Genomic DNA, 14,090 nt, shown 5'->3' with positions numbered 1-14,090 from the left:
AGAGCTGATGACTTATGGGTCTCAGAGGAGGTGAAAATGGTTTTACCAAACAGTCTTCTGTCACAGTTTGTGAGATTCTATCATGGCCAAGCCCATAAAGGGAGAGGCGCAATGATCAGGTTGTTCAAAATCGATTGGTTCAATCCAAAATTCAGACAAGATGCAGAGGTTATCTGTCACAGGTGCATCATCTGTCAACAGATGAATGCAGGAAAAGGGACGGTGGTAAATATGAGCCATGTTGGGAGAGCTGGCGGTCCATTTAGCAGGATGCAGATGGACTTCATTGAAATGCCTGCGTGTGAAGGACTGAGATATGTGTTGGTAATTGTGTGTGTTTTCAGTCATTGGATTGAAGCTTACCCTACACGTAGGAATGACAGTCTCACAGTAGCAAAGCTATTGCTTAGGGAGTTAATACCACATTTTGGATCCCCGATCTCTTTAGAATCAGATAGGTGCAGACACTGCAAAAATGAGGTGATTAAGCTCTTGTGTGCCGCATTGAACATTGAGCAGAAGCTGCATTGTAGCTATCGCCCTGAAGCATTAGGATTAGTGGTACAGATGAATGGTACCTTGAAGTCGAGAATGGCAAAAATGTGCACAGCTACCAATCTGAAATGGCCAGATGCATTGCCCTTAGTACTGATGCCAATGAGAAATACACCTGACAAACAAACGGGACTATCTCCTCATGAGATTATGATGGGTTGAGCTATGCGATTGCCCGCAGTACCTGCAAATGCTCTTGTGAATATCACGGATGATATGGTGTTGGACTACTGCAAAGGTCTGGCTGATGTGGTCCGCTCGTTTTCTCACCAGGTGGAGGCTAACACATTGCCACTGATCAGTGATCCAGCTCACACCCTGAAAGCCGGTGACTGGGTTGTTGTCAAGAAACACGTGAGGAAGTCGTGTTTGGAGCGGCGTTGGAAGGGGCCATATCAAGTAATACTGACAACCACTACTGCTGTGAAATGTGCAGGGGTTCCGAATTGGATACATGCCAGTCACACAAAAAGGGTGACGTGTCCAACTGACGAGGAACTTCAAGTATCCAAAACAACAGTTGCAGAAAAGGAAGTCTCAGGCCCGGAGAGTATTCAAAGGGGAACTGAGACTGAAGGAGAGCCCACGGAGGACAGCTCAGTCACTCAAAGTAAGTTCCAGAAGGGTGAAAGTGAGCCTATCTCAGTTGAGGTAACAGGGGAACCGACGCAAAGAGAGGTTCTCCCAGAAGCTGACGGATACAGGTTTGAAGTTGAGCCCATGACAGACCCTGAAGGTGAGGGGAAAGAAGCAGAAGGAGGTCAAAGTGAACTGACTCCTCCTGAGCCGATTGCAGGTCCACTGTACTGAAAGGCCAAGCAAGAAGAAAACGCATAAAGGAGATAACTGGCCGAAGCCACAAGCTGCAATACAGAAAGTGATTCCTAGACACACAATTGAGGAAGAAGTTGATACAACCAGAAAAGAGGATCTTAGTGAAGGAGAGTTACAAAGTGAACGCAGACTGAAAAGAAAGAGAGTCGCAAACAGGAGGTACGCAGGTCCTGAATGGGCGTATGTAACAACAGCTGAATGGCAACAAGAATTCTTGGCGTTCTGTTTTGAACGAGAGGTACCAGGTCAATACTACAGCACCTGAATTCAACTCTAGAAAGAGACTGTGTTAAAATATTGAAACTAAAATTTGAAAGCTGAGAAGCTGAGAAAAGAGACTGATAAATTACCGGATGTGACACTGATAACCTGAATTGACTTTGAAAGTCGATTATGACAAGCTGCCAAACCTGATTTGACAAAAGGGTCCTGGGGTGAGTGAAACGCTGTAAATACTCGCAGAGAGAGAGAGACTTTGTATAAGGAAAAAAATAAAAAAGTGAAAGCTTTTATATTGTCCTCAAGTTGATTATTTGCGTTATATTATTCTGCTATCTGATTCTTTACAGATCATGAGTTATATTAAAAATAAGAGTAAAAAGGGTAGGATGTGTGGTTGGTTGAGTGTTATTCTGGGTATAGTATGTGCAATAATAATTATAGGTGTGATTGTGGGAATGCCATGGATAGATAAGAAAGTGACTAACAATGCTTCAAAACCTGAGACTGCTACACTAACACTGTGGGAGAAGTTTGAGCAGGATGCAAAATACTTGCATGAGGGAACTAATTCAAAAGGGGAACTATCTACTAATGTCTTCTATTGCCTGTTGAGTGAGTATGTTGACACAATGGATGCAAAGAATTGTTATGTGTGTACAAAGATTTCTTCATCAGTACAAGAAGGGGTTACTTATCATAGCTTGCCGCTAACTTACGGGATAAACTGTAGCTTGCTATTAACAAGATTCTATGATCAAGAGCATGTGCAATACTTGTATTCTAACATAGATGCAGTGTTTTCTTTTGTGCCTGTGATTGAGTTTCTAAACAAATTAGCTAAAGAACATAGCATAAAATTAGTTAGGGGTTTCTTTGAGCCGACACTGACATTTGGGACAGCTTATGCGCATCGCAATAACCTAACCTGCTTACTAACGCCTGTAGAGAAGAGCTTCTTAGATCACACTGATGATAGACGAAAGGCATTAAAGGAATGGTTAGAAAAGGGATTAGAAAAATGCATACTTGCAAATGATTATGCTAACACTGCAATAAAGACGCAGGGCAAGTTAGCTATAGATGCATTACATGTAAGTAGGCTTTGTATATATAGGCCAAAATCTGAGCATGACACTTTATTTGTGGGAACGAGTGAGTGCAGGCATGTGTTTTTGTTTCAGAGTAAATGGACATTCATGTTAAATGGACAGGATTCAGCGATCCCTGGGATCTATTATATATGTGGACTTAATGCTTATTACCGTCTTCCTAAAGGATGGTACTGGACATGTTATTTGGGAATAGTTTTCTCAAAGATCTACCAGATTGATGACTGAAAGCAAATTCCTAAAATGTCTGAATTACAACATACTAGACAAAAACGAGAGACAGCGGCTGCTGTCGTTGGTGACATATTTGGAGCCATAATTCCTTCAGTAGGGGTTATCTTAAACTCCATAAAGATTCGAAAGTTGTCTACTATTGTGGATAACATGCTGACAAACTTCACAGGGGCTATAATCCTGATGGATACTGAACTTGCTGCGTAAAGAGCTATGACTCTTCAAAACCAGCTTGCTTTAGACATTCTTTTAGCAAAGAGTGGCGGAGTCTGTAAGATGCTTAATGAGCGCCATTGTTGTGCGTTCATACCAGATAACAGCAAAAAGATTAGAGGTATGCTTACTAACCTAACAAGAGATAGTGCAGATTTGAAGGAGCTGAAGGAACCTGGAGTTTGGGAGAAAGTTGGGAAAGGAATTACAAGTGTAGGGAATTGGTTTAGTAATATTTGGAATGGGGTTCTTGCTAAAATATTAGGGGTCTATTAATTGTTCTGATTTGTCTATTGGGATTATGGTTATCATGCAAAGTTAATGAAATAATTAAAAGAAATTTACAAAGCCAAACAAAAGAAATGAAGAAAATGAAAGGGAGAAAATGTTTAATGAAATTTGGGAAAGCTCCCACAAAGGGCAAGATGTTGAAATGCGCATTATGCGGAAAGTGAAAGGTTAAGAAGGGAAAGGTTTGTGTGAGGACAAGTGTCATCAGAGGAGGGACTGAGAGAGCGTAGCTTATATAATCTATATTAACATGAAATGTTTATGAACTAATGTATAATAATGCCGCATAGAAACTGTATTAATGTATTTTGCTAAAACGTGCGCTTGAAATGTGCCCACGGGGAGTGGCCTCCAATATATACGAGGACTAATGAATCTGACTAATAATGTTGAAATGTTATGTTATGATATGATTTTACACTAATAATAATAGATATATGTAAAGGTTTTGCTTATAAATCACTAGGCCTTATTTAGCGTGAGTCGAGGCCTAGCAGCCTGACTCTTATATTAAATGTGTTTTTCTAACGTGCAGTGTGCTGACTTGCTGAAGGACATGAACTCTTGTTTTCCTCCAAACTAGAAGCTGAATGTAACTGTAGTAGATCTGTTCTCATGAAATTCGACTTGCTTGTAGAAACATTTTAGCAGAATGCAACAATGTAGACCAGTCGTAGGTACAAGGTCGCCAGAACTGGTACAGACAATGGAGCCACTGACCGAAGATGTGCAAAGGACCACAAGACTATGAAATCATACCGGACATTCCACCCGCTAAATACGTCAATCATTAGGACCAATAAAATACGTGAGAACTGTTATGGGGTGACAAATTCGATGAGCTAATGTGAAGTTAATTGGTTAAAGATAGTGGGGTGCAACCCCTTGTCCAAACAAATTTTAGGGGAATGTACAACGAAAAGGGGATAAAAACCCTTGACACCAGGAAGTAAATTAGAACTAGATAGAGCGAGGGGAGATGCTGATGCGATTTGCTATGATCCAGAGACTTTGTCACTTTACTTATTGACTTGCTACTTTTACTTAGAGCCATCCTTGCCCCTAGCTTGCCCGTTTACACTTTATCTCCTTGTGAGGGAAGTGCCCCCTTTTACCGGAGCTGAACTCTTGATGGCGAATCAACTGATGTCCTGAGGACGACGACCTAACCTGAGTGCTGACCCAATAACGGAGGGTAACTATATGACAATGAAATTGTGATTGTCTGTTTGCTTTTCCTTTCTAGGTACCAACTGCTTCTTTTGACAGAGACCACAGCTAGATGTTTTCCAAATTGGTGTTACTAAGTTGTTTTGCATGAAGCCCAACATACCAATGCTAATTCGAGGTTAGGAGAGGGGTCCACTAAACTGACGCAAATAGGCAAATGACCAAATTTATGCTTTGTTGAATAACATAATGATGATACTCTGCTAAAAATAATCTATGCTGACGACCTATTATATTCTAATGTTTGCGATTCTTGCTTTGATGAAATCTTATCAGAGTTGCCATATTGTGACTATGCTAATGTGCTTCTTGATTTTGAGACTAATAAACTTACTAGTAGAACTGTAATCAATAGGGAATAAATATCACAAAAGTCATAACTAAATTGGTTTGGTTATTCATGACTGAAAGGTCATGGTGGTTTCTGAGTCTTATTAAATGTCTTTGACTAAGGTGAATTGCATTGTCGTAATAAATATTGATGACATTATTGACGTATTGATTGACATGTTGATTAGCTATCTCGTCCTAAGGTGTCTTCAATCAGGGTCAAAAGATTAATTGGCCTAAAACAAGTCCCAAAGTGAATAAATTAATCATAAAGGGACGCGTTAACAGTTTGTTACTCTTCTAGAGTGTCCTTTTATTTTGGAGCATGGAGAGTGGTGTGAACTTTTTATCTAGGCCACTTAATTACAACTATCCCAGTTAATAAGTATTTTCCATATTTAGCGTGGTACCACAAGGGGGTGAGCTGCCACTTATGGGGCATTGTAGGCAATGGTCTTGAATGAGAGTCTTTGTTTCTCCTAATTGATGTAGTCACAGTTGCTCACTAGGAGCTATTTGATATGATTGCAGTATATTGCTTCGCCAGTCCCTGAGGGATTGCTTGTCAGTTAATGGCTTGCAGAGATGGGTGCAGCCAGGTACCCATTTGCATACAGGTGTCCAGCCCCACCTGTAAATGTGTTTTAACCGGGTTGGGGTTGCGGGCATTGTTTGGGTGGGGGAGGAGTGGGGGGTAAATAGGTGGGCCGGAGCAGTCTAATTATAGCAAACACCATCTCTGCCTGCATAACTACACTGACATGGCAAACTGGAATGATATAATTCTCATTTTCAGAGTGGGCGTGGGTACAGGCCTGCAAAGCCCCACTCGTTCATTGGGTGGATTGGGTGACATCACTTAATTAAACTTAACAAGTGTGTAAATCTGAGTCCCCCTCTCAGGTTATTGTTCTGTCTGCCCTCGTGACCCTCTAAAGTCAGCCTTAGTAATTAAAGGCATTTTGTTTACCTGAATGACCCATCCGTCTATCTGTCACATTTCCTACTTTCCAAAATGCGTGTATGGGCTCATAATTTTGATTTGTTTTTCATTGAGACCTTTCTTTGTTCGTATGTAGCACTTTTAGCTCTCCCTATCCTTTGCCAGCAGAGCATAAATCACAGTGTCTTGCATCACTTTCTCTGTAATACTAACTTTTGCTTGCAAAGATGATCATGCTATTGTTTTTCACAACCGTTTAACCCCTTCAGGCTTTTTCCCCTCCTCTGCCGAGCCTTTTTTTGGCTATTTGGGGCAGTTTGCGCTTAGGCCTTCATAACTTTTTGCTCACATAAGCTACCCACGCCAAATTTGCGTCCTTTTTTCCAACATCCTAGGGATTCTAGAGGTACCCAGACTTTGTGGGCTCCCCTGAAGGAGACCAAGAAATTAGCCAAAATAAAGTGAAAATGTTTTTTTTTTTTTTTAAATTGGAAAAAGGGCAGAAGACGAATGCTTGTGTTTTTTTTCCTTGAAAATGGCATCAACAAAGAGTTTGTGGTGGCAAGATCACCATCTTCCCAGCTTTCAGGAACAGGCAGACTTGAATTAGAAAACCCAATTTTTCAATACAATTTTGACATTTTACTGGGACAAACCCCATTTTTACTATTTTTTATGCTTTCAGCCTCCTTCCACTTAGTGACCGAAATGGGTGAGAAACCAATGCTGGATCCCAGAAAGCTAACCATTTCTGAAAAGTAGACATAAATCTGAACTCAGCAAGGGGTCATTTGTGTAGATCCAACAAGTGTTTCCTACAGAAAATAACAGCTGAACTAAAGAAATATTGAAATTGAGGTGAAAAAAACAGTCATTTTTCTCCACGTTTTACTCTGTAACTTTTACCTGCAATGTCAGATTTTTTAAAGCAATATACCGTTACATCAGCTGGACTCTTCTGGTTGCGGGGATATATAGGGCTTGTAGGTTCATCAAGAACCCTAGGTACCAAGAGCCAATAAATGAGCTGCACCTTGCAATGGGTTTATATTCTATACCGGGTATACAGCAATCATGTGCTGAAATATAAAAAGTTAAAAATAGGTATTAAGAAAACCTTTGTATTTCCAAAATGGCCACAAGATAAGGTGTTGATAAGCAGTGGTTATTTGCACATCTCTGAATTCCGGGGTGCCCATACTAGCATGTGAATTACAGGGCATTTCTCAAATAGACGTCTTTTTTACACACTGTCTTACATTTGGAAGGAAAAACTGTAGAGAAAGACAAGGGGCAATAACACTTGTTTTGCGATTCTGTGTTCCCCCATGTCTCCCGATAAAAATGGTACCTCACTTGCTTGGATAGACCTAGCACCCGCGACAGGAAATGCCCAAAAACACAACGTGGACACATCACATTAGGCCGACCTCTAGGCACCAGGGATAAATTTATTTTTTTTTACATTTAGGCCACTTCTGCCCCCCTTGGGGGCAGATTGGCCTATTTTAATGAGGCCAATTTGCTCCCAAGGGGGACAGAAACCACTAGACACCAGGGAGTTTTTTTTCTTTTTCTGTGAATTTCACGCACGGGGAGCGACCCCTTAGGGAAGGGTCGCTCCCCTGGGGGGCAAATTTATTTTAGGCCATTTCTACACCCCTGGGGGCGGATCAGCCTATTTTAATTAGGCAGAGCTGCCTCAAGGGGGGCAGAAACCACTAGGCACCGTGGATTTTTGTTGTTGTTGTTGTTTTAGAGATGGGAAGCGACCCCTTAGGCAAGAGTTGCTCCCCTGGAGGGGCAAATTGTATTTAGGCCATTTCTGCCCCCTTTGGGACCAGACCGGCCGATTTTAGGTCAATCAACCCCCAAGGGGGGCAGAAACCACTAGCCACCGGGGATCTTTTTTTTTTGCACCAATGTCACGCAAGGGGAGCGATCCCGTAGGCAAGGGTCACTCCCCAGGAGGGTAAATTTATTTTACAGCCTCCCCTGGGATTAAATACTCTGCAGCTTTTGTTTATGGCATTTGCTGATTTATTAATCCCAACGAAGCCTCAAAGAAAAATTAGTGCCAGGCCCCAGAAATAAGGTAATTGCACTACACTCTGTCAATGAAGAAGGGGTGGGTGTGTTAGCGCGCCTGACCTTAAAAAGTAAACTTACAAGGGGGCAGGAATAGGTCCATGAACCTTTTGACTCGCGATTAAGATGTTCTTACCAGAGCTCCAGTACATAATCAATAATCTATACACATTAATAAACAATCATTAGTAATCAATAAAAGCAATAGAGTCAGTAATTGTCACACACCATGACCTTTCAGTCATGAATAACCACACCTTTAGTAAAAGTTTAGACTGTTTATTTCCCTAGATTAACAATGCTAAAGTCATGTAGATTAATCTCAAAATCAAATGAAACACATACAGAAACAGCACTGGTTGTCCAAAGAGGCAGAAGAAATGCAACCTAATCAAAACTTGAACTACAGCGCATACTAAAGTTATAGTGCAAATCAATAGAAAAGTCAACTTCAACAGCGAAATGAAGTACATGAAGTTTAGCAGAGAAATTCATCAAGCATTAGTCCCTGTCATCATAAGTCATTAATGAGGATTCTTAACTAACCTCCGATTAGCATCAGCATGTTGGGCTTCATGCAAAACAATTTAGTAACACAGATTTGGAAAAACATCTAACTATGGCTCTATCAAAACAGCGCAGTTGGTACCTAGAAAGAAAAAGCAAATATGAATGGTAATCACATGTTCGGAATATACCTATCCTCAGAGTGGATCAGCAAAGCAGAATCAGTCTTCGTCCACAGGACATCAGTCGATCAGCAAAGCATCAAGCTTCGGCATCAGAATTATAAAGGGCAAGGTCATTAAGCATTAAAGTTTAGCACTTCTCTAGTAAAGATGCTTAAGAAATATCGACCTTTCGGTCAGCTGGCAAATGGGCAAAAATGACTGCATGAAGGCAAGGGCAGAATGTCTCAGAATGTCCGTCTTCTCACTGTGCAGTGTCGTTATATTAAAATTACCTAAACTATCCCCTAATTCCCTATTGGTCAGTTAATCGTATGTTCACACTCTGTCCAATAAAACTACTATCCCAAATCTATGAATTCTAATATTTCTCCATTCTCATATTGTTGATTGGTTCGTCTTGCGATGTCCTCATCATCCGGCTTGTCAGGTAACAATATTGTTGCATCTTCTACTCTAATCAGTATCTTCATTGTTCTGGTCCTAGAAAAGTCAGTCTCACACACATTACACATAAAATGTTGCATTAGCAAGAACATCATCTTTTAGCAGTCGGTTCACATGAAAAGCTTCTGTTATGAGCACATTTAAACAATACAATAGACATTTCACAGTTTAATTCACTTGGTCAGCATTTTTATTAAACACTAAAAAATACAGCTTTTACATGAGGCCTGGCAAAATAGGCCAAGGCACTCGCTAAGTTAAGGCCTACAATTAATAAAGCTAAAGGAAACTTCATAACCCTCAATATGACATATTACTGCATTAGTCTAACATATATTCAATATTTCATAAGTATTTAATCATTGATTAGTACACTTCGTTAACATTGATGGCCATTCTTCGTAATCACATTTTCAAATGTGTGCATTATTTTTCTACATTATTACATTTTCTACATAAACTTATTATTCAAAATACATGAACACTCATTAATCATTTTTATTAAAATATCTGCGCTAGAGGGTGCAGGCCCTGGGTCAGCCTGTTGAGCTTCATAGATTACTGACACAGCAACGTAGGATCTCCTCCTTGCCTAGAGCCGTGGAGTACATACAAGCACCTGTGTAGGTCACCCCCTAGGGGCACGACACAGCAGATTCAGAAGTTTGGGAACATGGTTGTGGATCTTAAATAACGACGTACAACTAAAAACATTCTTTCATGCCGCTCAGTGGCTCTCCTAAATTACTTATAAGCACAGCACTGCAAAGTGGTAGCTAATAATGCAATGAGTGGGCGCTCTTCAAAACATCAAAGCACTTAAATGCACCAGCTTCCACCCATGAACATTGCAGGTAAGGGCTGTGACTGCCTGGACATGGCACAGAAACCATTTATCCGTCCTCCCCAGCACCAAGAAGCAAAGGTATCTGATCACTCAGGCAGACCGCTAAAATGGCTCCGTACTACCATGAGGTGCTCAATGCTGCTGTGGGGCGCTCTGTTTGCAGGGCTCTTTGAAGGCTGGGTTTAGCATCCAGGAGCAAATAGGAAATGACATAAAACACATCTGAAAATTAACAGTGGAAGCATATGTTTCTGTGCTTGTCCCTTGTACAGACCACAAGGGCTCCTGGGGAAACGTCTGAAACAACGCATTGGAACAATAGAGATGTATCCCATGCAAGCATAACCATGCTAGCCGGAAAAACGACTGCCTTTTTCTGTGCCTTAGACACGCATGTGCTGAACTACAGGGGTGGGATGGATTAAGGGCTTGGGGTGGGAGGGGGTGGTTGGGCATTTTAGGGTAGGGATTGCGGCATTTGTTTTTTAAGTTTTAGGGGTGGGGTGGATTAAGGGCTTGCGGTGGGTGGAGGATGTTGGGCTAATTTATTTTTTCAGGTGTGGGGTTTGAGTATTTTAGGGTGGGGGCTCATGCTTTTTTTTAGGTTTTAGAGGTGGGTTGGATTAAGGGCTTGTGGTGGGTGGAGTGTTGGGCTATTTTTTATTTAGGAGCGAGGTGGGGTGGTTGGGTAATTTAGGGTGCTATTTTTGTTTTTTAGATTTTAGGGGTTTGATGGATTAAGGGCTTGGGTGGGAGGTTGGAGATTTTAGGGTAGGAGGGTTGCGCTATAATTTTATTAGGTTTCAGGTGTGGGGTACTTTGGGCCTCAGGGTGGAAAGGAGGGTGGTATGATAGAACCACGCATGGCATTCCCACACATGCCTTTACTAGGCATGCTTTTACAATGTAAAATTATTGTAAAGGCATGCGTGGTAACAACACAATCATTGTTCTGACCACGTTGTTAAGGCATGCATGGTTTCAGCATGCATGGTTCCATCATACATTCAGGCTCCTGCTTATATCCAGGAAGAGCAGCCTCCAGGATTGGTTTGGGACCATATTAGGCCCGGGCATCAGAACTTTTTTTTTTTCAAAACAATTATTCCACTGCAGCTCACCTACTTGTTTCCTGATGCTTATTTCAACTAACTTAAAAGTACAATCAATAAAGATACACTATTGTTGAAGAACTAGTTTAGTTATATAAAAGAAGAGAAAGACAGCCTTCATATTATCCCACTAGGACTACTAAAGTCCTATGAGAAATGTTAAGTCAGCCATCGAGTTATCAACTTCAGGACAACAGTTAAAAATAAAAAAGGCTGAATTAAACATTTTTTCAGGAAGATAAATATTTAATATTTAGAAACATTTTACTTAATCTCCAGCCCCCCCTTCACAAAGCAAGTGCTTTTGACTTAAGCAGCTCCTGAAAGCCTGTCACACATGGAAGTGGGAGGGTCAGGCATATGTTATGCATGTGTTAATTACAAGCCTTGACGTCGCACTGTACATTTTACACACTGCACTAACTGTTGAACAATTTTAATTCAGTAAGATATGGAGCATTTATAATGTGTTTCAGTATTTAAAGTCGACACATTCCTAATTGCTTTATGAACCTTCTTGCTTTCTCAAATGTTCTTGAAAATGCACTATTTTTCTACTCTTTTCAAATTTTCTGGGGGGAGAATTCCTCCAATTTCTCCCTTATGATAGTTGGGCTCGCTCACTATGCTCACTTGACACAGGGCAATCATCCTGAACGTTTACCCTCACCACTTTCGAAGGTCACCAGCAGCCACTGCTCATACATCCATTGATCCACTTACTGACCTATTCAGGCACATACACACTGACCCATCCATAATAAAGTAAACACACAAATTCAGGAAGCTTATGCAAGCTAAATTAAAAGCATAAAAGTAACAAAAAGGATATGCTGCTTTATCAGATATGAAGTCAGCATATGCTTGTAATAAAAAAAGTAAAAAATCAAGTATAGCTATAAGCGGCAATCATGGAGTGCCATTTTGAATACTGCAGGAACAGTATAATAACTATCCACTGGCTTCTGGCTTTCAACATATGTGTTTTACATCAAGTAGTGCAGCCGTAGTATCTATTGCTTTTGTCAGAACTTTTCATAATAAACAGGAATTACTTGTGGCATTTGATATATCTTCTCCAAATGAACTAAGCAGCCCTATAGCCCTTATCATTGAACTGTTAACAAACCAACCTGAGCTTATTATATTGAGCTTAAGCTTTCCCACAGAGCAACAATCGGGCACACAATTGCTGATATGTACAACATTACAGTTGAAAAATAATATAGTACATTCATAAGAGAGCCTACAAGGTGTTCGCACTGTGCAAACTTCCTAACCCAAGGGTTCGGCAGGGAGAGTAACTAAAACCAAACCTGTTTGGTAATCCTTGAGATGCTATCTAACAATAGGCTGTGCTTGCATAACAGGCTCTAACATGTCATAACAATCCACCCTTAAATGCCTATTGACTTTAACATATACTTTTTGCAACAAACAAGTCTGGTCTAATGGTCTGAATGAAAGTTTTCATAATAAACAGATCAGACCTATGGCATCAGCCATATCTTTCCCCAATGAATGAATAAAACTTACAGCCTTTACTGTTGACTTGTCACCATAACCAACTGATGCCTACTTTATCAGGGCTAGGATTTCCCAAAATGCAACCACTAGGAACATAATAAAAAAATGCAAAATATTTACACAATTACATTTGAAAAATTAATGTAGAGCTTAAACAAGGCATATCACAGAGCAAATCTTCAACCCTAAGGATTTGCAAGAGGGGGGAACACACACTACAACATTTGTTTACTAAAACAATCTTTTAGAGTCCATGTAATGAAATTCTATTATGGAGCCTTCATCACAGCACATTAATGATCCACCCTTAATGGACTATTCCCTTTGCAATATGATTTGCACAATAACAAAGTCAAACCTACTGCCTTTATTGAACATTTCACAATAAACTGATTAGTCTTGATCATTGGCTGGATACACTAACCAACTCAAGACCAGTGTCCTGATCATAAGCTTTTAGTAAAGGCCAAAACACAATAAAAGCAGAAGGTGTGTGCTTCAGTGGAAACACACACCTTCTGCCCAATCACAACATACAACATGCAGAGAAGATCACACCTCCTCAATCAAACCCTGTAGAAAGGAGCCTGTCTCTCTCTCAATATTGCCTCTAAAGCTGTTTTGTGGTGACCACATGAGGTCAAGCAACAGCAGCATTGTCATGCCAGACCTAAAAAGGGGCAGAACTAAAAAGGGGCAACACACTTCCAGGTAATCAGACAATCAGAAGGGGAATGTTGAATGAGCCGTAACAGAGGTTCACAGAGCACCACCCCTCTGAATCCCTCTGCAGTCCGCCTTAAGGTGAGGGCCAGAGGCATTTTTAACCCTTTTACTCCCATCCACAAGTTTGTAATGGCATCAGTGAAAGGTGTCACTACATGTACTCAATACAGCTGCTTAGTTCCTGTATGTATACACACCAGGAAAATAACTTATTTGCTCTGATGAGATCAAGTACTGATATGCAACATAGTAGTTAAGGGCATACTGACCCAACCATTTCTTAAAATATAATGCATAGTTTAGGCTTCATATCTTCTTAAAGCCATGTCTTTGAACCTCTACATATCCCCTGCTTTGTAAAATCCAAACAGATGTTTAATTTGTAATGTTTGATTGGAAAATGTTATCATTGCCAATTTTGAAGCATACATTTAACATGATCTGGGAACATCATTGATAAATGTAGATTCTAGTTCAAGTCAAATGTTACTTTATTTTGGCCATAAAGCCATAAAAATATACATCCAATCGAAGTTTGAAAAACATAAATTATAATCATATATTAAAATCAGCAATAAGGATAAAAAAACAAGATGTAGAATAAGGATACACATAAAGTGCAATACAAATCTGTGCTCAAGGATTCCAGTAAAGTGCATTATTAAAGTACCAAGTAACAGTATCAAGTATGGA

The sequence above is a fragment of the Pleurodeles waltl genome, chromosome 2_1, assembly GCF_031143425.1.
Source record: "Pleurodeles waltl isolate 20211129_DDA chromosome 2_1, aPleWal1.hap1.20221129, whole genome shotgun sequence".
Taxonomy (NCBI): Eukaryota; Metazoa; Chordata; class Amphibia; order Caudata; family Salamandridae; genus Pleurodeles; species Pleurodeles waltl.
Note: the sequence above shows the minus strand (reverse complement) of the source record.